Source organism: Amblyomma mixtum, chromosome 8 (genome assembly GCF_055824585.1).
Source record: "Amblyomma mixtum isolate Tamu chromosome 8, ASM5582458v1, whole genome shotgun sequence".
Taxonomy (NCBI): Eukaryota; Metazoa; Arthropoda; class Arachnida; order Ixodida; family Ixodidae; genus Amblyomma; species Amblyomma mixtum.
The window spans coordinates 84,505,976-84,532,102 of NC_143019.1; the positions used below are offsets into that span (position 1 = coordinate 84,505,976).

Here is a 26,127-nt window from a genome sequence, read left to right on the forward strand (position 1 = left end):
CACCAATGCCAGCAACATCGGCCTCAGTGCAATCTTCATCCAGTGGCAAGATGGTGTTGAGCGCGTGATTGTGTACGGAAGCCGCACGCTGTCACGGTCCGAGGCGAATTACTCAACCACTGAAAAGTAGTGCCTAGCTGTTGTGTGGGCGATAAATAATTTTCGACCCTACTTCTATGGTCGCAAACTTTGAAGACCCCTCGGGCCGGCTAGCTCGTTGGAGACTTTGCTTGCAGGAATTTTATGTTACAATTGTCTAGAAGTCGGAAATGTCTAAAATTGGCAGCTTTATTTGAACCGCGAATCTCTTGTATGATTGCGTCACAAAGATATTCCCGCAGATCTTCAAGGCGCTGAAGGCAGGGACAGTAACTAATAAAAAGCGCAGTGTCCATGGAAATCGACCTTAGTTGGCACGTGCTTTCCGCCTATCAAAACATGCGCTACCGGCTAAATTGATGCATTTTCAACTTTCTTTTGGAACGTGGTATTTATTAAATTTAAATAATGTTAATTGTAGCGCACAATCTCTAACGAAATATGGGCACACTGCAGCATTCTTATGAGCCCCCACCGCGAGCTGTCTGCAAGCTTTTTTATTAGTTGTCGCTTTGTGCGCCGTGCTTTCCTATTCCCAGCGAGATGCGTGTCTGTTCCTTACAGAAGTCTACCGTTCAACGCAGCGTCACAAGGGTTTGTGAACAGTGCTCCATATGCTGGTTATTATGGTTCGCACAAGAATTTCTATAACCTCAAGGGCACAGGGTAAGCTACATTGGTAAAATATTCACTTCTTGTTTTTTACAAATCCTGAAATTCCAGACCAACCTGAACATAACACAGTGTCTGATTTGTTTTTCGACCCTTTTAGTAGAGCCACAATAGCCCCGTTTTGAAGAATAAGTAGTCACTGCGCACACCTAGTTCTTTTGTAGCTTGCATATCTTTTTTTTTCCTGAAAATAAATGTTGTCCTATTCAAAACCGAAACTTATAAGATGAAGTTTTCCTCTACCAGCCACGACACAAAGCAAAATATCAAAATGGATACAGCGATGCTTTATTGAAAACTGGCTCCTTTTCCTGACTGTTGTTCTTTCTTTGTACGAGATCCCTGATATTGAGATTTTTTAAAGTTCTTTTTTTGGAGTTTACAAATAGAAAACATACGCAAGGCTGCTTGCGTCATGCAATTTTGCATGTTCGCCACCCACAGCGGCCTCGGTCATGACTGAGTTCTAAAGATTCTGACACTTGGTGAACGAGCAAAACCCAGATTGGTAACGGACATTTTGCGCCCAAATGCCAGTTTAAAAAAAGGGATGCCTCTTTTTCAAAATATTTTTCTGCTACCTACCGCTTCTTAGTGATCAGCGGAAATGCTATTCATGGGACCAATGACGACTCAAGCAAAACGAGATATCCTAATACTCGGCTCGGTCTTACACAGCAGACGGGGCCCTTCTGATGTGCCCTGCAAGTTGCAGAACTCGCGGGACGAACCAAGGCTCTTCAGGATGGTTCGTGGTTCAGGGCGGTTATCTTCAGGGTGGTTGGCGAGTCATGGTATCCCCCGACGAGTAACACACCACAAGCAGCAGACACAAGACTGCTAATTGAGGGCTCTCAAAAAACACTAAACAAGAAAACAAATGCACCCGCACTGCGGCCCAAGCAAGGTACAGTACCCACACTAGCGCAGTACCACAATAGGATCTGAGTTCCTCAGCGCTACGGGGCAGAGACTGTTCTAACAATGCCAGACTATACACTCAGATAAAACGTGGCGCTATCCGCTCCTACAAACCAGGCGGCGATAATCACGCCACAGGGTTACACAAATGATTGTGGCGTTGGTGTAGCCACCACTCATGTCATGCCCCACTATGACTCTCCCAGCATACCGACGTGGCGGAGCCGAGAAGGACACTGCTCACGTAGAACCAGAGCCATGGAAGCCTCGCGGCTGGATGGCACGCGCTGCCGGAACCAAGGTATGCGCGTTAAACATGCCCTTCATCATCTCTACCGAAGCGCTGCTCGGTCTGCCGTTACATGCCTGCTGGCGAGATCATGCGCGTGCTCACGTCGCTGCCGGTGAAGAAATGGCCGGTCATGTGCGGTGATGTTCTATTCGAATGCCCCCGATCGCACTGGGACCATGCAAGAAACTGTAGTTGGGCAGCGCCGTCTTGAGAGCTGAGCTATAGGGGAAACATGGGCACCACAAACTTCCCAACGCAGAGTAACACGTAAGCTCGGTTTAAACGCTGATTAAATCCGCTGCCTTACATTCAAGAGCTTAGCCGCCGCGCTAGCTCTGTGGCTATGCATTCGGCTGTTGACCCGAAGGACGCGGGTTCGATCACAGCCGCGGCGGCCTAATGTCGATGGAGGCGAAATTTTAGCCCGTGTACAGTGAGATGTCAATGCACGCTAAAGAACCCTAGGTGGTCGAAATTTCAGGAGCCCTTCACTACGGCGTCCCTCATAGCATGAGTAGCTTTGGGAGGTTAAATCCCTATAAACCTTTTAAGAGTTTGTCTCCCTTCTTGCAGGCGCTGATTACTATCCACTGGGGAAAGTTTTCAAATTTCAAGACTTTTATTATCAGCAAGCCGATAATGCACTAAAAGATTGCCATTTTAGCCCATTTGCTAAATATGCTATCTCTGGCCTCTCTTGATACGTCCACGTTTAAATGAACGCTGCTTTCAAGCTCTGTTATACTTTTTTCACTTCACTTTCATACAAACAGGTTATGAAATGAGATCGGAACATCTCGCGCTTGCGAAAGAAACAAACGAGGACACACCTTTTCTTGAGGCATACAATAGCTTGCATATATTACCAATCCGCCCCTTTTAAGAAAACTTTTTTTGTGTCTTCATTTAGCATGATTGGCTTGGTAAGTTTCTACACTTGATCTCTAATGTTTCACCACGTTTTCTCACGTCCTTAATTTTGTACATATCACTTTGTACATGAGGAATGGAAAGTATTCAAGTCGCGTTCCTAAATGCGGACGTGACCTTAATCATCCCTCAGACGTTGATGACTGTCCACAGGACTATAAGGGCAATCGCGTCAACAGTGCAAGTTTGCAATTCATCTCCCCATGACAAGTCTCGCAACACAGCCGAAGATTGAGAAGTGGTGTGCTGTATGCATCACGTAAAGTGAACGACGGGGGTGGGGGGCACAATCTCATGGGGGTACAAGATTCTAAAAAGGCAGTCGTCGCGAAAAGGTAGATCTTCTGACCTGTAACATAAGTTGCAGGTACGAAGAAAATACTTTTTGTTTTGCTGCGCCCTAGAAACCGAGAAGTTCGCATTCAAGTCAGGCCCAAAAGAAGGAAACCCTTCGCATCAGGCGCGAAAACACCTGCTACTACCGATTTCGAAACCCGCCCGCACGGCTTGGAAGAGGCTATGCAGTGCTTGTGAGCTCACGGTGGGAAAGCAGTTTTGAGGCGTTTGGAAGGCGCATACACTCTTTTCACACGGGTAGGGCGAGAAACGTGGTGCGACAGAAAATTAAATGTAAAATTTTCGAAAGAGCGAAGCCTCACTCCATGCGAAAAGAAACTAAAGTTGGAAGATACGCGCTGACGTAATAAATGAAACAATTCGCCCCGTTGCATCTCTCAGTCATGATTGTAGCCACTACTTCGAATGTTCATCTTTTCATACTGACAATACTGTAAATTGAGAGAAATCTCCAGCACGATTCGGCAAACAGTTACCTGTCTGCAATTCGGCAAACAGAAAACGGCATCAGTTATCTGAGCCGAGATGCCAGAGCATTAATAAGGGGCTCCCAATCGGGCTGCTTTTGTTGTGCGTGCGCGGGTTTCTTGCCTAGCAAAAAGACATGCCGCGCCGCCTCAACAACCGGCATCTGAGGGCTCCCCTTGGCAGCTACCTACCTCAGTTCTTCGGAAACAATGAAGTTATATTCAGCCAAAATGACCCAGGCAGACGTTCTCGGTACGGTGCCCGCTAAAGAATAAAATGGTGAGCGAAAACTATTTGTTGAAGCTGACATCCTCATAAACAATATTAGCTTTTGTTCTGCACCCTTCATGGTTACATTGAGGCGTCGGCAGCTGGCGTCCAGAGGCAGGAGTGGAAACAGCGGCGTACCTCGCTCTTCTGGTCATCGGCTTAGGCCAAAGTGCATAATCAAGCTCACAAAGACTTCGACATTATTTATGGCTCCATCAGTTCTACAAGCAGGGTGAAAACCACAAAACCATGTCAGTTCCGAGCACGACCACTTGAATCATCAAAAGTCGCAAAAAAGTAGAGTCTCGATGTTGTAGCATGTGAAAAGCACCGTGTGGACGACGAGCATTCGGGATAGGCTCTTGGTGTCTTCTGATTCACGCTTAAAACAGCGAGAAGGACGAGACACAAAGAAACAGAAACCAAAAGCCAAGCTACATCCGCTAATTTCGGATTGTTGCGCCCTGCAAACGAACTAGTGCATTTTGAAAAATTTAAATAGAGATTGCTTATATTGTTACGGGGAAATACTATTTACATTTATTTACAAGCGGTAGGTGAATAGTTACTAGCGGCGAGCAGCAGCACCAACGCGAACAGGAAGCACCATCAACCTCTTCTTCTTCGTTCGTCCTTTTCACGCGGGAGGCCACTTCGACTTCAACTTCCACTTCGTCGTATCAATATCTTGCTTCTCTTAGAAGTTGCGGTCGTGGCAAATAAAGTGCCAAATATACCTTCAGTGTGAATCTACCGGTGCAAAATGCTATACGAAATCTGGCTATTAGCTTTTTTGATGTATAACGCTCTCGGAATACAAAAATTTCGATTCTGAATAGCCAGTGAGAGCAAGGAAAACATCGTCCTTGTCAGCACTTTGTTCCCTCACAAATATAGCTGGTAAGTCATAGAGTTATTGCAGCCCCTCAACTCTCTATCGTGCCAATTCTATACAAAAAACAGGCAGAGATGAACCGCTTATTACAGTATGATTGTTGTCATAAGTAAAGAAAGACATTGTCACTTTTGAAGTTTTTTGAAGGGACATAACTGGCAGGTACTCCAGATTACACTAAAATTGAAGAAGCAGTTCATATACTTGCTTTATTGCATCGTGTCCCCATTTAAATTATCTGGCGGCGATCGCAGGGCATGAGTATGACGGAGTGCTCGCGGTTACCGAGCGTCTGTTTTATTGTTTCATTACCATTTTCATCACTCGTTTCGCGTAGGACTATTTAGAACTGCTCTGTTACTTTACTCCTTTGGATAGCGCGAGCCTCACGGCAGCACGTTTTTTTGTTTTGTTTTTTGTCAGGACACATTCCTCTGGCATAGATCGCGACAGCTGCTCCATAAGGCGCTCAATAAAATAATCGTTGTCTTGCACCTATTGCGGCGCGCGCGACAAGGCGTTTTGAGAAAAATGGAATTGACTTGATTGGTCGTGTTTCGAAGTCGGTTCTTTCCCGAAGTCGCCAGCGCTCGTTTCTGCCAAAGCAGCCGACGAGTACCGTTTCTTGCTTGACAGAATCATTCTTCGCCACGGCGAGCCCCGAGTGAACATCAATGACCGCGGTAGACTGTTTACGGCTGCGGTTCTGGAAGAAATGCTCCGGCTCTGTGGCTCAGAATACCGTCATTCTACTCCATAGCCACAGACAAATGGCCTTACAGAGCGCATCAACAGGACAGTCAACAGCATGATGTCGATGTATGTAGCGTCCGACCATAAGAACTGGGATGCCGTCTGGCCGTTTGTGCCGTACGCCTGTAACATCGCTAAGCACGAAGTAACCAGCTACTCCCCTATCTTCCTTCTCTACTCACGCTTACGACAAGTCATCCCTGCACAACGTTCTTTCATTCTCCGTGCACGATGAGCCTTCCGTTTCGCAACATCTCAGCCTCGCTGAAGAAGCCCGTCGTCTTGCTCGTCTGCGCACCTTCGCATCTCAAGGCCATTCCAAGGTGCGATACGACAGAGATCATGTTACAGTCACCTATCAAGCAGGAGATCTCGTTTGGATTTGGCTGCTATTCCGATGTCCAGGCTTGTATCTGAAGTTCTTGTGCCGATACGCCGGACCACTTGTCGTCATCCGTCGGCTGAGGGAGGTCACCTATGGCATCGCAAAGGTGACGTCGACGAATTGCTGCTCACGACCGGCGCAGTTCGCTTACTTAGCTTAATTGAAACGCTGAAATCCCCATTCTCCTTGACTGGCTCGAGGACGAGCTTTGTCAACCCGGGACAAGTACTGCGGCGATTATGCTGCGTGGCGCGGTGCGGCGCGCAGGGTAGAAGAGAACGAGGTTGAAGCGCGAGAAGTCATGGTGTGGTTAACCTGACGTTGCCTGCTTTCTCTTCTCACCCATTTTCCTGCTCACCTTGTAAATCAACGCAACCCCGTAAAACATGGCTGATTTCCTACGTTACATCTCGGGTACGGAGATGGCGGAGCAATGCACATGAGTAGGAGATTAAAATACTTACGATAGTGCAAACTCAGTAAGTAAACCTAGGCAAAGATTTTTCGCTATAAGACTTCATGTCGCTGGCACTGCAATAGATCTCACGCTGCTTTAGCAGGCCGTTAAGGTAGTTAGTCATCATTCAGCCCCTGTTATGAACGAAGCTCTCCGGCTTTCCTGCATATATTATGTAGGGATGCTGGCGTTGATACTCATTCCGGCCTACCGTATACGGAGGGCTTCTTCCCCTTTCATTTGCCGCCTAGCGTACCTGGTCAACTCTGCTCAGCTTCTCTTAGCAAGACCTGACCAGGCCGGACAGTAAATCCCTTAACCCCAGCCCCCAACAGCCTAGACGACTAGACCACACGCAAACAAATGAAGGCAATGCTTGCACTCCACCACGCAGGCATTTTCCACCAGAGGTTAGACCCTAGAGCAAATCAGAGAAATGCGTCTTGAATAGCTTATTGCGAAAATTATTTTAAGGCAATGATACAAAATTAGTGTACCCTAGTAAAGGTGAAATATGCAGATGGTGCCATAATTATTCAAATATGGGGCGCCGTTTTAGAGAGAAGTCCAATTCCCATGTTTTATTCCCTTTGACCCTGCTAAAACAATGCGGAATATTCTCACACAGGTTGATTACAATGATTAATTTTCAAATCCTTTCTAGCAAAATAGTATAGCGCCCGGCGACGCTATAAAGCGCCGGCGCTGAGATCGGCGTTACAGCGCGCGCTAGAAGAAAATAAAGATGGACAGCGCGTGCTCGGGGCGCACGCCCGGCACGGGCAGTTCGGAACTAGAAGCCTGCCACGCTGGTCGTCTCTCTCTGATGCTCCGCTGCAACCCCGAAAATCCTCAACAGTGGTGACCCGGCGAACCGTGCCTTCTATCCCAGCGGCGTCCTAGCATGGCGTACTGGCAGCACCCAAGTTTTGACCCGCCGCTCCCGGCGTTCCTGCCTGCAGGCGTCGGCGGGTGGTTCGCCCAACTGGAGGCTGCGATGTACCTGAACGGCATCACCATCCAGCCGTTTAAACACGCAGTCCTTTGCGACATCCTCCCGCCCGACCTCCTGCGTCGGCTCACCTACTCTGCCTTCGGCTGCCGGCCATACGATGAGCTGCGTGCGGCCGTCTTGGCGGACTTCGGCGCCTACTACGTTCCGCCGCCGCTCTACGACGCAGCGGACCCGTTTTCGCCGCCGCCAGCCTCTGGCCCTGCACCGGCCTCGCTCGCGCACACGCAGCCTTCATCAGAACCCGGCCCGTCTCAGCAGCCCCTCGCCGCCTCGCCGCCACTCCAGTCCAGCGTCTCCAGCCCGGCTGTCTCTCTCTACGCCACACCAGGTGGGATCCGCACGAGCTCCGCCTCGCGTCCTGCTCCCACTACTATCCGACCCGCGTCTCTGGCTCTGCCTCCTTACGCTTCAGTGGCGTTGTCGCCAGAGCCTCCTGCAGCCAAGGACGACTCTGCGGCAGCAGCCGTGCCGAGGCTGCCGGCATCTCCATCCACCTCGTCACTACCGCCAACAGATCTGCAGGCCTCTGCTGTGAGGTTGAAGCCGCAACCGCAGCATATGTCACATACCAGCCCCACTACCCTGGCGACCACACCGCCTGCCCAAGAGGCCTCACCCTGAGCCCTCAGTACGGTCAACCACTTCTCGGATTCTGACCCTGGCAGCTCGACACCGCCGCAGCAAGCGTCTACTTTGGTGCCTGACTTGAGCCACCTTCGGCACCGAATGGTCGAGCTACCCACACCGAGTAGTGCGGCAGTTGTCCATCCAAAAGCTGTGTCTTTTGCTGCCAGCCAGCCATCTGATGTAGCAGTCTCAGCTGCACGGCCTGTCGCTGCGACCACCTTTTTGCACCCACCTAACGCCGATCATGCTCCCACGCGCATCATCCCTGGCCAACCGCTCCGGACTGTCGATCCCGCTTCACCCAAACACCTGACATCGAGCCCTTAAACTTCCTCCGCCATCGTCACGGCTCTCAACGTTGTGTCGACGGTCACACCTGTGCCAAATACTGCTACAGCTGCTGGCAGCATCGCTGCTGTCCGTCCACGGAGCCGTTTCGCCCACTCCAGCGCTTGTGACGACGTACTCGGCGCGCCAGATTCCCACCGACACCGGCTCCAACGTTCCAACACCGACGACAGTTGTGTCCGCGGGCAGCACTACAGTCGGTGACGGCCCGACCATGGCCTTCCCTGCCCCCATGTCCTTCGTCAACTCGGCACCCAGCATCATTCGCCCGTTGCGAAGCAGCCAGGCTCGTCCACCTGAGCCCGCGCACTCCACCCGACGGCTCTTCCCGGCACCTGACATGAACTTACCGGACTCTCCATTTCTGGCTACTCCATCTCTGCCCCGTCGGCGCGCAAATTTCGCCGTTCCGTCTAGGCGGGGGGCCCTATAGCGCCCGGCGACGCTATAAAGCGCCGGCGCTGAGATCGGCGTTACAGCGCGCGCTAGAAGAAAATAAAGATGGACAGCGCGTGCTCGGGGCGCACGCCCGGCACGGGCAGTTTGGAACTAGAAGCCTGCCACGCTGGTCGTCTCTCTCTGATGCTCCGCTGCGACTCCGAAAATCCTCAACAATAGCAATTCCCCGCTGGAAAGGCACCTGAAGAAAACTCACGCTTTGCCGAAAATATACAGACAGAAGACTAAATCACGCAAAAATTGTCGTCCTTAACGACCGGCTCCTCGAAGACGGCCATGGCGAAAGCATGGTACAGAAAGCGCTTAAGTCCACATTTCTTCACACGAAGCGAATGATCTAATTACTGTTCTATTCGCTCTTTGAAAGCATGAAACTGTAACGCTCTCAGCGTCCCCGAACAACGTTACTGAGACCATTTTCTTGTAGGGAAATGGAATTTATTGACAGCCGTCAGTCTTCCAAAGAATAGCTTGACACTGAGGGTTGTACACTTCTCGCTCTTGTAATTTTTCGAGTATGCTTGGTCTGAGTTTGGATGTTCCCTTGAAAAACATCGTGCAATTTTCGTGTGGTTTCATTGCTAAGGAGCAGTTTCTTACCCGGAGGTCATACCTAGTAACTGAAAAGGGAACTATGCATTAATAAATTTTGAAGCTCCTAAAGGCAAGCAAGACATTTTTATAACGAGTGAAGAAAAAAATTTGTCGCGATATTACCTCTCTAGCAAGTATAAAAGTCGTTTAATATATATTGAGCAGAATGAAGTTTTAATTCTGGACGCCCTGAGCGTCGTAGTGAACTCGAGAATGTTCATAATGAAACTTTCGACAAATTGTGATTTAGGCATTTGTCTGAAGCTGGCCACGAGAAAAAAGTATGTACACTATAAATTTTTTGCAATTACTGTGTTATGAACTTTCTCAAATGGTGAAGATTGGCCTTACATGTAGCTGTGGTACAGTTGGGGAATGTACCGCTAATCAGGTATTACTGTCCAGTGCTTATCGACCTGTCCGTGGGTTCCGTTAAGGCAAGGCTCAATGCTTGCTTCATAAAACTGTCACTAGGCTCTTCTACCAAAAGTGGTTATGGCATGTTGCCGTTCACACCACGCGAAGATGTAGTGCTTGTCTTTAGAGGCATTGCAATTCGCTTTAAATGTTTAACGTCGATGTTCTGTATTACACATTCTCTTCAGAAGGCATTCGAAAATAATTCCAAAAACGAAGGACAACTGTTTGAATAAAAAAAAGAAGCGAATACCTCATGGTTTAATTATACAGCAGGAGTTGAGCATTACCCGTAAACCACAAGAAGTATATAGATCGCAAGCAATTAAAGGTCTATTCGATAACTTTTTTTCTGGTTGGCGTAATTAAATTGCATGGCACAACATAGGCTGATTACTTTAGGGCCTCAGCTACACAAAGATTGCGAAAAAGTAATATGCTTACGCAACTCTGAGTTAATTTATTCGGACTATCATTATTAATTTTCGTAAGCGAAAACAAGGTGCATCACACGTTGCTGAATAGTCGCGGTACACAACCAGGACAATTTTGCTGGACGTTCTGTGCTTGGGAACTATTCACATGCTGTTTAAAAATAGTTACATTATTTTGAACTGACTTATTGAATATTTTTAGAGTAGCTGGTTTTCTTGTTTAGACGTGTAGGATTGCGATAATTTTTTTAATTACAAATATTGATTTTTGGTCGTAGCTTTTGTTTAATTTCTTCTTTAGAGCAACGCACACATCTGTCAGCTATACAGTATGAAAACCTAATTTCTGGAATACTCGCTAGTCGCGAAGTTTTGACAGTTCATTCTTATTGGCTTTGGGCTCTCATTTAGACGTACTAAAATAGCTGCGCATTTCATTGATTTTCTAGAAAAACTTAATAACGAATCAGCTGTGTCACTAAATTGTTTCTAAATAGCTTCAGTTGAGATATTCCTAAGCATGCCTGTCAGTTCTTGTTAACATTCAATGACGCTTAGTGATAAATATAATTTCAAAACCTGCGTCATCGCTTCAAGGAGGATGCCGAGAAGGAAGAAAATGAATCTAAGCATTAAGTAAGGACTCACCGTTTGGGTGTTTGAAGTATCTAAACACACCACAGCTGCTATCATCGCTTTGGTAGAGTAACTCTTCTTCGAAAAGTGGCTGTTGTGGTATCAATATTGAACGCCCTAATGCATACAGGGAAAGAGAAGTGGCAGAGAGAAATGAGCACTTTTCTTTCCACTGCGTAGCATTATATGAGGCGCAACATGCTTATCGCGTAGCCGCCTGTAAGCGTTGTAGCGAAAGAAATTATTTAAATTCAAACCTTCCCAGTGAACTTGTACTGTCCAAATTGAGCAAATACCATCCAAAGGAGCGAAAAGTTTTGCTAAGCATTTTTACCAGCAGCTTTCTCAGGTATGAAAAATTATAATTGTAATAAGTGAAACAATCAAGAAGCACATATTTGTTATAGCGCGCTACTACAGAGAACAAATGACTGACGAAGAAACGCATGCAAAATACAGAGCGCGAAACCACAAATGTTTAATAAACATGAACATTACATAAGCTTAGATGGTATAAAAGGGCAAGTGTTTCATGTCGAATAAACAATTGTTAGTTCGCGCTACGTTTTTCGCCTGCGTTTCTTCGTATGTGATTTGTGTTGTGTATTGGCGCGCTATAACCAAGATGCAAAACCAACTAGCCCCTGTTCTCGCACTGCAAGAAGCACAGCATGACTGAGTCGTTAAAAGGTGCCGTTGAAAAATGAAGGCGATAATGGTGGAGTACAAACAATCCTAATGGTAACATGCACCCGCAAATCAAAAGCCTTCTTTGTTTCTGCAGAACATCAATTCCACACTTCCTTTAACATTTTACGATTGAACATTCAGAAAATTACTTTCGGTTCAACTACTGCTTAACCTGATTAGAGAGCGAAAGCTATGGCGTATCGGGCAGCTATAAGTGGCTTGGCGTCTTTAATGTTGAGTGTATTCGTGACACTGGATAAGTAGTGCACCCACCCTGCCACCCTGGTAGGTGGCACTTAATGGCTGATCGCAAGATTTTGCTCACCCACTGAACGCTGCGGCCTATTGCAGCAGTGCCGCCTGTCTGCCACAACATTGTAAGCGCTAACGGATGCAGCCCACATCTCTCTCTCGTCACCCAACGTACTTACCTATAAGCGCGATTCAGGCGTACACTGACCCATAGAGCCGGTTATGCGCAGTTCTTTTCTTTAAAACCATCGCAGTATAAAACGTTGTCAACACCAACGCCAATGAACACAGTGAACACTGACGGCCTATGGCTTCAGTGCCGCGCTTCCGACACAACGTTGTCAATGCCAACGCATGCAGCGCCATCTGTCACTACCGCCAAGTAGCTTAAAGCACGACTGAGGTGTCTACGGTTCCAAGAGGGCAGCTCTGCGCCTTTCGTTTTGCTTTCCAAGCTACCGCTCCATTGTTTTCCTAGCTTAAAGCGTGGCTAAAGTGTTCGCTGCTGGCTACAACAGTCATTTCAAGGTCATTTGAAGGTGAAAACTAGGCACACGGAGATCTAAGCACGAGGTCCAGTAATAAAGCTTTCGCTTCAAATGCGAAATTGTTAATCGTGAGGAGACGGGTATAGAGCAAGGCGTTCCATAATGACCACGCTTGAAAAATGTACAGATGCGGACAAGAGTACACGGAGAGCCCATTGGCCTTGAAACATTTTTCAAACGTTGCCTCATTTAAACTTGATACTGTGGTATGTCCAAACTCGTACTGGATGTCAGTGCTGTTTTCATGCACTAATAATGGTCCCTTATGTGCCATAGAGAAAGCGTGATTCTAACTAAAACGGAATAGCCTGCTCAGTTTACGTATGTCCGTAACTGAACGTGAAAGTGGCTAGCCTCAATTAGAGTAATCGGTTTGGATGCCGCCGTTTCTTGTGTTCGAAACCAGTACTGAAAAATATCTGCAGTAACGTCTTCACGCCTTGCATTTTTGTTTCGTGTACATCTTTCGCTCGGTACCGGAAAAACTTTTCAGTCTCCATCTGCATTCCTTTTCTTCTGGTAAAATTACTGTTTATTGGCCCCAAAAAATGCACAAAATATTATAATGTGCAGACGAGGGCCCCAAAGTCAAAGACTGTACGGGACCCTCGATAGGTCAATATTACAAGAAATAATTGCAGCATAGTTAGCGGGTAATTATACAGAAAATAGCAAATAAATACTTCACCACAAATAAAGAGTCAAAAAGGCAATAACGCAAGTAATATACATAAAAAGAAAATAAAACATCCGCATTCCAACAAAAATAACTTGAGCTTGTTCTTGAATGTAGGCAAGGAAATTGGTGTTTTTAGAGTGGGCGGCAATGTATTCCAAAATGATATTGCTTGAAAAGACGGCGTCGATTTACCGTAATTGGTATGGACTCTGGGGTGCAGAAAATTGTTCCTTGCTTCAAATCTGGTAGGGTTGTGATTTATCAGCAGGATGGGGTCTACAAACTGAAAATCTAGGATGCCATGTAGTAACCTGAAGAACATGATTCCAAGGTGATGCTGGAAAAGCTGGTGGACTGGTAAAATATTGCGCTCTTGCAGCAAGGAACGAGCATTGGTAGAGGAGCGGCTACGGGGAATGATGCGGATGGCCTGGTTTTGTACGTGTTGCAGAGGCGATAAATGGCAATGATAAGTATTTCCCCATGCAATAATCCTATAAATGATCTGACTATGTGTGAAGGTATAATACAAAGACAGGAGTAAGTTGCGTGGAGAATACGGACGCGCCTTAATTATTGCTCTGATGCCAAGCATAGATCTTTTTTTTTTTTTGATGAGCGATACGGACGGAAAATTTAAGAGCTGAGTCAAGAGTAACGCCGAGAAAGTTGGTGTTATCAGAAGCCAGAACATTACAAGAACAAAGGGATAACGTAGGTGGACACGAAAGAGTTTTCTGAATACTTTTGAAGACTATGAATTTCCTTTTAGCGGGATTAATCACTAACTGATTATAAGCGAAATAAGGTTACTTCCTGAGTGCGCATTAAAAGCGCAGTCCTTTTAACCTTTTTTTATGCGTTGATTACGTTAGTTATTTCGCGAATCACTGATCTTACCTTTTGGGTAAGGCGTGTTTTTTTTTTTTTTACTAGCAGCCATGTTCTGTGTTTCTTTAACCGCCATGTGATGCGTTCATGATATCTAGGACACTGCAGGTAAAAGCCAAAATTTATCTCTTCACATAAAGACCCGTTGCATCCACCATCAAACCTAACAAAACACACACTCCATTCTGTTGACAGCATAAATCGCTTTACCGCCAGCGCGAGAAAGCTGGCTCAATTGTTTTAGGAAAAAAATTGGGGGTGGAGAAAGTTTCAGAACAGACTGTATTCGCTATTGAAACGCGCCGCAGCAGCAGTCATACTCCAGATATGCGCGTAAAAACAACCGCGAGCACTCAGAATATTTGTAGTCGAAGAAAATTTAGCGGTTGTTTATAATCTTCTCTATCTTGGGGGAATGCCGTAAGCACATTGCACTTGAACCTTTCACGCTTCAAATTCTCAATCACTTCGGCCTCATCTTTCTATCTGCTAGTCATCCTTGTTAATCCCCGCTGCATCGGAAGGGTGATTTCGACTCCCGGACGAGGGGAGTTATTCTGTATGTAAGCGCTGTTATGCACGCTTCATTTAAACTACTCCTTTGGAGCAAAAAAGGCTATCGTCAGCACGCCGAAACGATTACGTGGGCACAAGCTTTTTCGGCAATATGGAGGATACGATACTGTAAAACAAAGAGTCTTCTATCGTTATTTTACCCCTCGCGCGAGCAACAATATTAGAGAAAATTCTTGGGATATGCTGACTATAGCTGCAGCTATGAAGAATTTCCATTTCTTTTGCACACTGCAATGGCGTTTTTCGCTCACGTCCGCTTAGGAGCCTCGGACATATTCAAAGAGTGAATCTATCCATCTGCTACCCTAGTGTATTGCGAGGCACAATAAAAGCAGGAAAAAACGTACATAAGGAACAAGTAACGAATAAAAGAGGGGCCACAAGAATATTGGAAACAGTGATAACCTAGTTGCCGACGTTTGTTGGAGCAGCCGATGAGGCAGCGCCGGGCGGTAAGGGTAGACATTCATCGTAGACAGGCATCGGCTGCAGTACCTACAGCGCTGGTAGTGCTGTAGGATGTAATGTGGACAAAAGTATCTGAACCACGTGTTCCTCAAATGAAGTCCACAGCCCTGCGGTTACCCGCGGCTGGATACCACACTTGCGGAGATAAAAGCACGAAATTTTCACTTTTACCTCCACAATTGTCGTGTCCAGCCATCGAATAATAGCAAAGCTATCGGCTTCATTTGAGGAACACATGGTCCAGAAACTTTTGTTCGTGACTGCAGGTCGTGCTGTCTGCTGCCGGAGCCCTGGCTGACAAGATGGAACACGGCTGTGGCGGCGGCCACTCGCTATACCTTTGTGCACAGCAGTGGCTGGTAAGCAGGCCTTGAACGCCATGCTTGAAAACTATCTTGGCACCAAAACCCCTGCTGCCATTTGCTTTTATGTCACAACCTCCTGTGACAATACCGCGACGGACGCCACCCGTATTAGCGCTTACCAATAGGAGCCTGCGCTGCCGTCAATGGCCGCTTAGCAGAAAATAGGACATACGCATCTGTATTCCTAAGACATGCGTGTAGCCTCTATTGCGGAACTGTCATGTTTCCAGAGTCTTTACCGTCTAAATCCGCTCACCCCTGCAAGGGCACCTGCACTGCAGTGCCTTGGTGCGCTCGGTCCTTCTCGGTGGCTCTTAAACAGATCTCCTCCCGTTAGCATCATCGTACTTTCAAATACGAAATTTCTAACACGCGTTCATTTTTTCTGGCTGTGAGGACACGTGAGAAATTTGACAAAAAAAAAGAGGGAGAAATTAAAGATTAGAAAATTAGCGCTGCTTGCCCCAGAGAATAATTTCTCGCTCCAAATTTTACGCACTCATGGAATTTATGGGAGGCACACTGGCAACCTTTGAAAACATGCAATGAGATCCGGTGATAAATGCAGACAGAATAGTGGTTCCTGCAGTGCAGTCAGAACAATTCATTTTATCTGGTGAAGCTCATCTGTGCCTTTTAGTACATTATCATACTTTAAGCAGTTAAAACAGTTCCATCCTTGTCCCACACTATTAGAGCTCCCACACACCACGTAGATGATATAAAAGTAGAACGAAAGAAAGGCACGGCGCTACTTTGAAACACAGAACGCAGCATTGTCTGTTAGGGATTCGACAACATTCGAGGCATCTTGTTTACTATCTTGACAACCATGACTTAAAAAATCAAAATTATACAAAACAGCCGACGATGCAGGCGAAGTGCTACAGGCCCGTGTACTGTGCGATGTCAGTGCACGTTAAAGAACCCCAAATGGTCGAAATTTCCGGAGCCCACCACTACGGCGTCCCTCATAGCCTGAGTTGCTTTGGGACGTTAAACCTCCGTAAACGATAAACCGAACAAAACAGCCGAGTGACATTATGCATATCGGCTGTTCAGAGCGGAGAAAGGCAAACAATACCAAAAGCAAAATTGAATGGGGTCAGTATGGAATGGCGAAGTGCTCGTGACAAAGAAGCGTTAACCAAGAAAAACATTAAACAGAAAATGAATCAGCTTAAACGCACAGAATGAAGCCCATGAGCAAGGGCTCGGAAAAAAATGAAAATTCAAACCGAGGAAACCAAAAGAGCGACTAAAAGTGGGAAGACATGTATAAAGGAGAAGAAAAAAAGAAACCGATATAATAACACCAGAGCAAAATGCAAAAAAAAACCGGAGTAAGGTAAAAAAGTGGAGCAAAAGTACGGAAGAATCGATTTAACATACGAGGGAGGGAAAGAAGTATTAACGGTAAACGGAAGGGTAGAAAAATCAAAACCATCATAATCATTATCAGGATCATCATCAGCCTAACTACGACCACTGCGAGAAAAAGGCCCCTCCCATATTGCTACAAATAACACGGGGCGGCAATGCTTTAGGTATAAAGCCCTCGCCTCGCCTGGAGAAGCACTGCGTCTTGATTTGCGGAGCAATGCAATTATTCGCCAGAAAAAAAATTAAATCCTCCGCGTGTTGATGAAATTGATCAAGCAGGCCTGGATGCGGTGTGACCTCGGTGACCACAGCCGAAAATGCCTCCATCATCACAACAGGATTTCGCCAGCCTGGTGTAGCAATTTGCCACCCCGTACTATAAGAATAGACGAATTAGGTCAAAACCTAATTGACGTCAAAGATGGAACAAAGGCGAAAACAATAGGCACTATAAACTACAACTGGTATTTTTTTGTCGCTTCGTAGTCGTCACTGAGCGCAGTTTTCATAAATGGCTCATCGCCATAAAATATTCATGGACATTCTACAATAAACGCACTCATATAGACTGATTGATGCCTTACTTGCGTCGTAGACTAACGTTCTGCTGCTCCTGTCTGTACCTCTCTTGTTGAGCAGCCTCCTGAGTGGAATCTTCACTCTGTATAATCGTGGGAAAATTACAAATGAGGAAAGAAAAACTAAAATGAATGAGTAGAAAATCCTACCTTGTTTGATTCCAGTAGTAGGACCTTTCAAAATATAGATTACTCAGGGTTGTGTTGAAAGTGACGTCCACAATGCAAGAAAGATTAAAGCTCGCGTCAGCCCTCGTTAATGTTGTCCAGATTGGCTCACTTGTATTGTAAAACTGCGGTAAAGAAAGGAAAACCCGTAGATGTTTCATTTGCCATAAAAATACCCATGAAAATAGTCCACCCTTAGCAATAGATTCACCCTTACAACGTGCTTAGGATACTATCTTATGCGGTTGAAGGTGTGTTTCTTAGACCACGTTACAGGGACAATAGGATGTGCCAGGAGAGGCAAGAAGGTAGGTTTGTGTCTTTTCTTAGTCTCACTGTTGCCTTCAGTCCGTCCAAAACACGACAGGCTTCCCACAAGACCTTCTGAGTTGTACTTGTGGTTCTGTTCATTATAGGGTAGCATGGGTGCTGCACCTTGTCGACCACAGCAATTTCTGTAGCCCTATAGGCACAAGGCGAAAATACTTCGCACTTTATTGCCACAACTAAACATTTCTTAGGAAGGTATACCTTCGTGTTGAATTAATCCTTTTTCTTGAATATTTATATACTGTCCGTCGCGTGTAAAATCTAGGTAGGTACTGAGTAGTAATGTAATTATTTTGGCTACATACAGTGAATATCTATGCATTCCCTTTGATATACATAACTAATGGCAGTTTTCTCAATATTTTTTAAGTATGTTTGAAGGTAGACTGCATTTGACTGCGGCATTTTACTTTGCGGTCATGTTACCATAAATTATCATTAGACGTTATATTCACAATGGTCAACTATCCCCGTATTTTTTAATTTTCTGAACTCGCCCTCCACGCAGTGTGTTGTTATAGGTCCACAAAGCAAAATAAATAAATTCAACAGCTCTGCGTAACAAGATGCCAAAGATATTTCTTCACAGGTGACCTTGATAATCTCTTGCAAACTGGTTGGAGCCAGGCGACTTCTATAAACTAACAAATTTGTTCTCTCAGTGGAAGTTGTTCTCAGAAATGTGCGGCACACCACCTTAAAGGAGGCAACATGACAGCTATGCATGCAGTTTTGCGTTCAGTCGAACAGTGTAGGTTTATGAAAGTATTAGGTGAAAGATATAGGTCATCCCCGAAAAGGCATTCTTACATGCGTCAGAATTTCAGCGGCCACAGGAAACAATACGAGCTCTTTTTATTTCTTACAGCATCAGCGCCGCAAAGAAGGAAAGCAAATGAGGGCGTCGGCACGTAGGGAGCCAAAACCAGCGCGTAAAGGTGAGTGCGATACGTAAGTGAATGAGAAGCATCTGATGGCGATGCGTCGTACAATTACGAAAGCAGTCAGGACGGAACACTGCGCGGCCAAGCACGCAAAGTAAAGCGTGCGGAAGTGGCATGCGCTGAAATGAAGATAACAACATGGACTTATCCAGATTACGCGAACCCATATCTTAGCCATCCTAGAACGAGCTGCGTGGATCCTGCAACGTGTTTCTGGCTTCAAACCAGTCAGCGAAAAAACGACAGAGTGCAAATTTGTGAGACCTAATTGTTATGTTTTGCTGCTCTCCTAATATAGATTATTGAAGATGCATCTCGTTTTTGCAAAAAAAATAAAGGACGCGGCTGGCCATCGGGGCCAGGTTATTATTCTCGCAGCTTCGCTGATAATGCAAGCGGCCATTGCGACGTGCTCCTTGGCGTTGTTGGTGAAGTTGCTGTAGAAGGAACGAAGTTGGTGAAGTGGTGTGAACGTCAGCTTCCGAGGAGCTGACGTCACTCAGGAGATGAACAATAAAGCATGATCATTCAGTCAGACAAGCACAGCCGACCGGTGGGCCTAAAAATTGTTATGTAGAAATCCAAAGTGTTGTTGACGGTCTCTGAAAGAAAGCAAAATTTACAAATGGTAGCGAGGTGCTGGAAGTCTTAAGAGAATACGTCTACTGGTCTAGTGGCAGGTAGTGACCACTGACCCGAATCACGAGAGCGAAATAAGCAGAATAAGAATAGGGCGAAGCGCATTTGACAGGTTCTCCGAGATCATGAACGATCGTTTACTAATATCCCTAGTGGAAAAAGTAGATAACAGGTTTATCTTACGTGTACTCACCTATGGCGCAGAAACTTCGAGGATAACGAAAGAGGTTCAACTTAAGTTGAGGACCATGCAGCAACGTAAGAAAAAGAAAATGATAGGTGTAACGTTAAGAGACAGGAAGAGGGCAGAGTTGGTCATAGAACAAATGCAGGCTAATGGCATCCTAGTTCGAAATCAAGAGGAAGAAGTGGGCTTGGGCAGGGCATGCAATGCGAAGGCAAGATAGCCGAGGGCCCTTAAGTGCAACGCACTGGATTCCACGAAAAGACAAGTGTAGCGGGGGCGGCAGAGAGTCTGGTGGGCGGATATGACATTAAGAAATCTGCATAGATACGTTGGCCGCGGCTGGCGCAACACAGGGTTATTTGGAGAGACATGGGAAACTCCTTTGCCCTGGAGTGGACGTAATCATGCTGACGATGATGATGATGATGGTGATGATGATGATGATGATGGCGTTTCTGCTGTGCGTATCCTGGGATAGATCGACCTCCTGTCTGGTTGACTTTACTGCATGGTGTGTCTCTCGGAATTTTGATGAGTTGGCAAAGCGATAGCAAGATGCTAGCGTGAGTGTATATGACGAATTCGTGGGATGCTACCTAGTTAAGCAAGACTAGAAGCCCGTCACTGTTCCTGTACTTCCGTGCAATAAAAAAATAAATAGTGCCAGCGTGGCCTGACGGTAACTTCCACAACTCGCAGCATAATAAGGACAGGGGTTGGATTCCCGTCTTATTAACCTATTAATTCTTCACTGCGGTTCTCAAGAGAATTTTATTGGACCCCATGGTTACACGATAAGGGGCCACAGTCCCTCAAAAAATACAAGAGTACAGTTCGCGACTAGTGTCGCTCGATTACGGAAAAGCGATCACTCAAGACACGACGGCGACTCCTATCGCCCTGCAAAAAAAAGTCATTCACTGCACGTATTAATGTCCACAGTGTCCATAATGTCCGGATGCCGCGGGGGAAGCACGCTTCCTAACTAAATAAGAAACGCGCAACAACACCGCGCACTGCACACACTCAATACGGCAGGAGCCGTACGGTCACGCGGCCCCTGTCGACGGCGATGAAGCGAGTGCTCCAACGCCGAAGGAACTCTTCCTCGGGGAGCATCACTCGGTCCAGGCACGCCTGTTGGAAGAGGCGCGCCCGAACCCGCTGGAGCAGGGGGAACATGGCTCGCTGCGGTCGGCCCTGTAGAGACGCGACGCCACGCTAGCGCCACAACACAAAAGCGCCCACACAAAGGAGCAGGCGCACAAAAAAGTCGCGCGGCTTGGTGCGCGCGTCGAGAGTTACAAAAAACATGCGGGACAAAAGTCTCCAAAAAGTGCGCGCCACGACGCACTCGAACATGGCGTGCTCGAGGGTCTCGGTCGCACCGCACTGGGGACACCGCGAAGAAGGAGCGATGCCCCACGCGGCGATGCGGACCCCCGTCAGAAGGACACTCCAGCCTCGCAGCCAGCCGAAGTCGCGGACGTCTGGTGGTTAATTTATATGCTTACATGCTCTATATATAGTAGGCTAGGCCTTAAAAAAGTGCAGTTGTTAACACCAGGCTACGGTCTGCGGCGTACTGCATTACTCCGCTAGCCAGTCACAAAAGTAAACGAAACCAGCTTTTTAACGTTTCACTTTATTGAACGAGCAAGGTGTTAAATTTGTAGAGCTTATAACTTTTTCTTGTGATCAGCTTCTTGTTTAGGTAACAAGAGAAGTTTTAACAATATACTACTTTTTTTGTCATGGAGGATTTCTGTGCGCCAGTCCTGAATGTGGCACGTGCTTCGCTGCAGTCTTAAGTTTTATCCGACTATAGTTATGTTTTATGCAGGTTTAAACATTATAATCATTAGTTTTCTAATGTTTTATTCACGTTGCAAATCCGCTGCTCTACGTGCAGCGTGGTCACCATTTCGACCAATGTGTAGTTTTTGCTCATTACGCCGCCGACGACGACGATGCCGAATTTTCTAGTCCACGGCACCCTTAAGCTATCGCTTAAAACTTTCTTCCATCGACATTGACAAAACACTTTTTGCCACGAGACGCTGAGTACAGGGGGGACTGATACAGACGTCGACATTTCAAAGCATCCAAGCTGATGTATATTTATTTTTCACGGTGGGACCGGAAACCTCCTCCTAGCGGAGCATCTACTGGAGACGGGAATGTGAAATGCTGAAAACGTTTTGCAGCCACAACTGAGCAGGGTCAATTAAGTCGAGATATAATAAACAGGAATGAAATAAAGCATTTGATTTTATTTTTCGGTACAAAATTTTTGAAAAGAACAACAGAGGTAACAGAATCAGTCGAAGTGATTAACAACAAAAGGGGCAAGAACAGAAACCGACATGTTTCACGCAGGTCCCCTTTTTTTTAAAGATTTAAGCCAGTCCCTCCCTATTGCTGGAGGTAAAATGCACTCTTACTAATTTTGTGCTACGACATCCACTTCGCCTATGTAAGGCGAAAATGTAAAATTCTTGTGCAAGCGGGGGTATCTAAGTTTTCCCAATATTTGCAAGTACCCAGCACCAAAATCTTGAGTACTTCTGCATATTTTTCCAGCAGCAATTTTGGTGATAGGTCTTAACAGGTCGGATATACCTTTAAGCGTGATGTTCCACCCTAACCAACGCGTTTCAATGTGCGGTGTCGCCTTTTACTAACACATCTAGATCCAATGCCTGTGCGTACTTTCCCGGGATTAATCGCTCACTTTTTAAAGCGATAGCGTTAAAGTTACTGTTCTGCAAAAATCCAGCGTCGTCGTGGGCGTTGGGAGCGAATACTACGGTGGTGTAGGGTGGCCCAGGTGGCCACCCGCCGGAGAAGCAACCTAGAGGGCCCACCTAGGTCACGTGACTTTGGGCCGTCATCACAACCCGCCCACTTTTTTTTCTTCTTCATTGCCTGGCTTTTGCACAGAAAATTGGACAAAGCAAACAATCAACAAAACACAATAAACGCTATGTACATACGACTCGTGGTCAGCCAGCATGAATCTGGCTTCGTCTAATTAAAATTCAGGCAATGTACAGAGCGGCTCTAGTTTTGAGAGCCACTCCGGAGGGCCCGCAGCGGCCTTCTGAATGGCCAGAAATATGTCCATATTTTCGCGAAAGTAAATCCTGGCAGGTCTTGCGTCTCGGTCACAATGGTAGCCAGCCATTCTGGAGCGCCATATTCAGTGGAGGCCTGTCAGCATTATTAAGTCGAAAGGCACCCCATCCTCATTTTCAACAGATAAGTACCGAATGCCGTACGGGTCTAGCGGAGATTCTTTCTTTAAGGTTCGCTGCAACACATCCCAAAAATAAACCCCTTCCCAACAGTGTAAAAAAACATGGTCTATTGTGTCCGGCTTCCTGCAAATCAAACAGTGAGATCCCCAGGGTAAAAAGAATTCCTTTCCCTCTAAAAATTTTTTAACCGGTAAGGTTCCGGTGTGCAGCTTGAAAAAGAAGGTTTTTGTTCCTGGCGGCACCTGCATATTTTTCACTCTCTTTAAAACATCTTTGCCTGGGCCTCCACTGTACAAGGCCCTGTACAAGGGCACGGGGAAAACTACCGTATTCTAGGCAATCTCACCACCATGCAGATGGCAGTTAAATTAATGGCTGATCGCGAGAAGTTGCCTGGGTCACCCAAGCATCACCGGTGGCAGCACCTGCCATTGCAGGGCAGCGGCGCACCCCCTAACCGCCACACCATTTGCGCAAGAAGAGGTATGAGGACTATCGTGGACCTATGAGTGTTAATTTGAGAATGACGAATTCAGCATATATGGGCTATAACTCATAACGCCATCGCGCCATACCCGTGAGGCAGTGTACCCAACAATTTTTTATTAAGTACAGCTGATTAAGATGTGAGCAGGATTGTTTTAGATATCTTGATTCAGTGCCACAGAATGCGTCCTTAAGTTAAGTTTGGATGATGATGAAAACATTTATTGAAAGCCACAATGCCACAATGTTGAAGGGAAGGCTGATCGGGTCCCTAGTCCGGGACGCCGTTGGCAAGCACCGCTGCCCGTGCTCTGGCGACGAGGGCACGTTGTGCCTCGACGTCCGAGCTGGACAGGGCCGCCTCCCAGCCCTCCCGCGTTGGCTGACTTATGATCTCAAAGCTGTCATTTTTCTGACAAGCCCATACCATATGGTACAAGTTTGCCTTCTGGCCACAAAATTTGCACTGTGCCGAAAAGAACTCGGGCTCAATGGCGTGAAGCGTAGCTGGGTTATTGAAAGACAGTTTGTAGCCTGCGAAGGTGACATTCTTCTGATTTACTAAGACCCTTAGCGGGCCTAGGGAGTGTCTGCCGTTCAGGCGCAAATTTTGTAATATTTCTGAATATGTTGTTAACGGAGAGGGGGAGCCTGAATCAGTAAGAAGGGGTGGCGCTGGAGAACCTCAATCTTTCGCACATCAGATTTTCAGTACTACGATGACCAATGTGCTTATGCTTGCTTAAGGAACCAGATGACAGAGGGCCTCAATGCTCCCATATGGCCTTGCACAGACAGAAAGAGGTTTACTTAGAGCGTAGTGCACAGCGGCCGGGCTGTGCACCGTGGCCCGAGCTAAAAATCACAACACAAAGTCGAGCCGCCGTCGCTGCCACGACACTGACGAATAAATGAAATCGGTCCAAGTTTCTTAGCATGGCCGAGCGTTGTTTGGAGACGAAATTTTGCGTAGGGCAGCCGAACTAATCAGCCTAATTAGAGGCCAACCTTTAATGATGGACTCAGGAACGTTGGCAGAACATACTTCCAGTCTATCCGCAGTTAAATAAATGAGTTCACAGACACTGCTAGGAATCCACAACAAAAGCATGACTTTCGTCTTTAGTAGTGCTTTTCATGCACACTTATTTTTAGAATGGCTAGGAACTTAAAAAGGAAACAAAAGCACTTAAGGGGATTGAACTCACTTTAAGGGGCTGGTGGAAATACAGATCCACAGTATATACTCTGGAGACGCAACACAAAGTTTCATGCTAAATGCATACTCTGCTGATATAACCACCTCCAATTTGAAGAAAAGAGGTGATGTTTAAAGCAGAATACGGTGTCATTCAGCAAGAAGTTATCGAATATGTTATCTTTAAATGTGAGCGCAGCGTATGCATTGGTTCATTCAACCTCGAAAGAGAAGCCTAACCCTACGTGTACTTCAAGCGCAGTATTGCTCTACCGCAAATCATTTTTATTTAATTTTAGCGTATAATTTCCAAACGGAATTCTGTTTTTTTGAAAAGTGTTTATTACCAGTATTAATATACCAAAAAATATTAATATTAATAAGTATTAATAAAAGTATTAATATACCAGGTGATGCATTAGTCCTGTTTTACCACCCTCGTTGTCCTGCCGTGCATTATGATCGATCTCCTTAAAGTGACCGCCAGCAATCCGCTTAATGCCATCAGCCAAATTTGTTTTGCCAGCCTTTAACCAACTACCCTCCTTTTCAGCGCTTGCTAAAAGTTGGTTCATAATTCTGCTTAAAATCCCATCGGTTGCTCATATGACACCGTTAATGGGTGACCACCACTAATCGGCAATTTCCACCTCAGGTACTTTTACCTTCTACTTTACAGTGGGAGTAGGGAAAGAGGCAGAATGTCTGATGTTAATAACAATTACGACCGGCAAGAGGCAGGCACGGAATCGTGCCAAAAGATTATCAGTGTGCCTGACCACTGCTGCGAGTCGTGGGATAGCTAGAGAACTCTGAGCTGAAAAAATCCAGACACTAATGTACTGCCCAGCCCAGACCGCCTTGTAAGTGTAAGCTTTCTAGCTTACACTTACAAGGCGGCAAAACTACACATACTTTTTACTTCAGCATGACCCCTATGTAGGCTGAAGAAATTATGCCCATTTAGAAATCTAATGACATAATCTATTACGCGATCCGGATCAAGCTTTTTTGTTCCACGAATATGAACAGCCCATTTCAAAAGACGATTCGGTTTGAGATTCTAAGTTCTCATTGAAATGCCACAAATATCTTGCTTCTTCGCATATTCGCACAGCTGTTCTGGATCTCCGCCTGGAATACACAACAAACTAAGATTCTCCTCAGCACCTACTGCTCATTAGTAAATAAATCATGCTTAGACAAAAATTTTGCTTCTGCGCATTATCTGTGCTGTGTGACGCTAAGTACTTATTAATTTGCACGTAGAAATATTCACCTGTTCGATGCTGGTGTTGAGTTTATCAAGCATTCCTGGCGCTCCGGTAGTAAAGAACATGGCGAGCACAAATATTGCATACATTTTTCTACTAGACTTGCACTTCTTCCGTTAATATCAGAGCAACAGACGCCGACCACCAGCTACTGGGTTTTCATGGAGCAATACTCAGCTAAG

At 46.1% G+C, this 26,127-nt stretch overlaps 1 long non-coding RNA gene across 1 annotated transcript; it reads right to left on the reverse strand.

Annotated features, from left to right (window-relative positions):
* Window positions 1-9,423: 9,423 nt before the first annotated feature.
* LOC149333257 (uncharacterized) lies at window positions 9,424-26,098 on the reverse strand. Its single transcript, XR_016284932.1, has 5 exons — window positions 25,951-26,098; window positions 17,610-17,752; window positions 17,466-17,542; window positions 11,042-11,146; window positions 9,424-9,568 (listed from the first exon to the last, which is right to left on the reverse strand). It is a non-coding gene; the product is annotated as an uncharacterized LOC149333257 (long non-coding RNA).
* Between the last annotated feature and the right edge of the window lie 29 nt (window positions 26,099-26,127).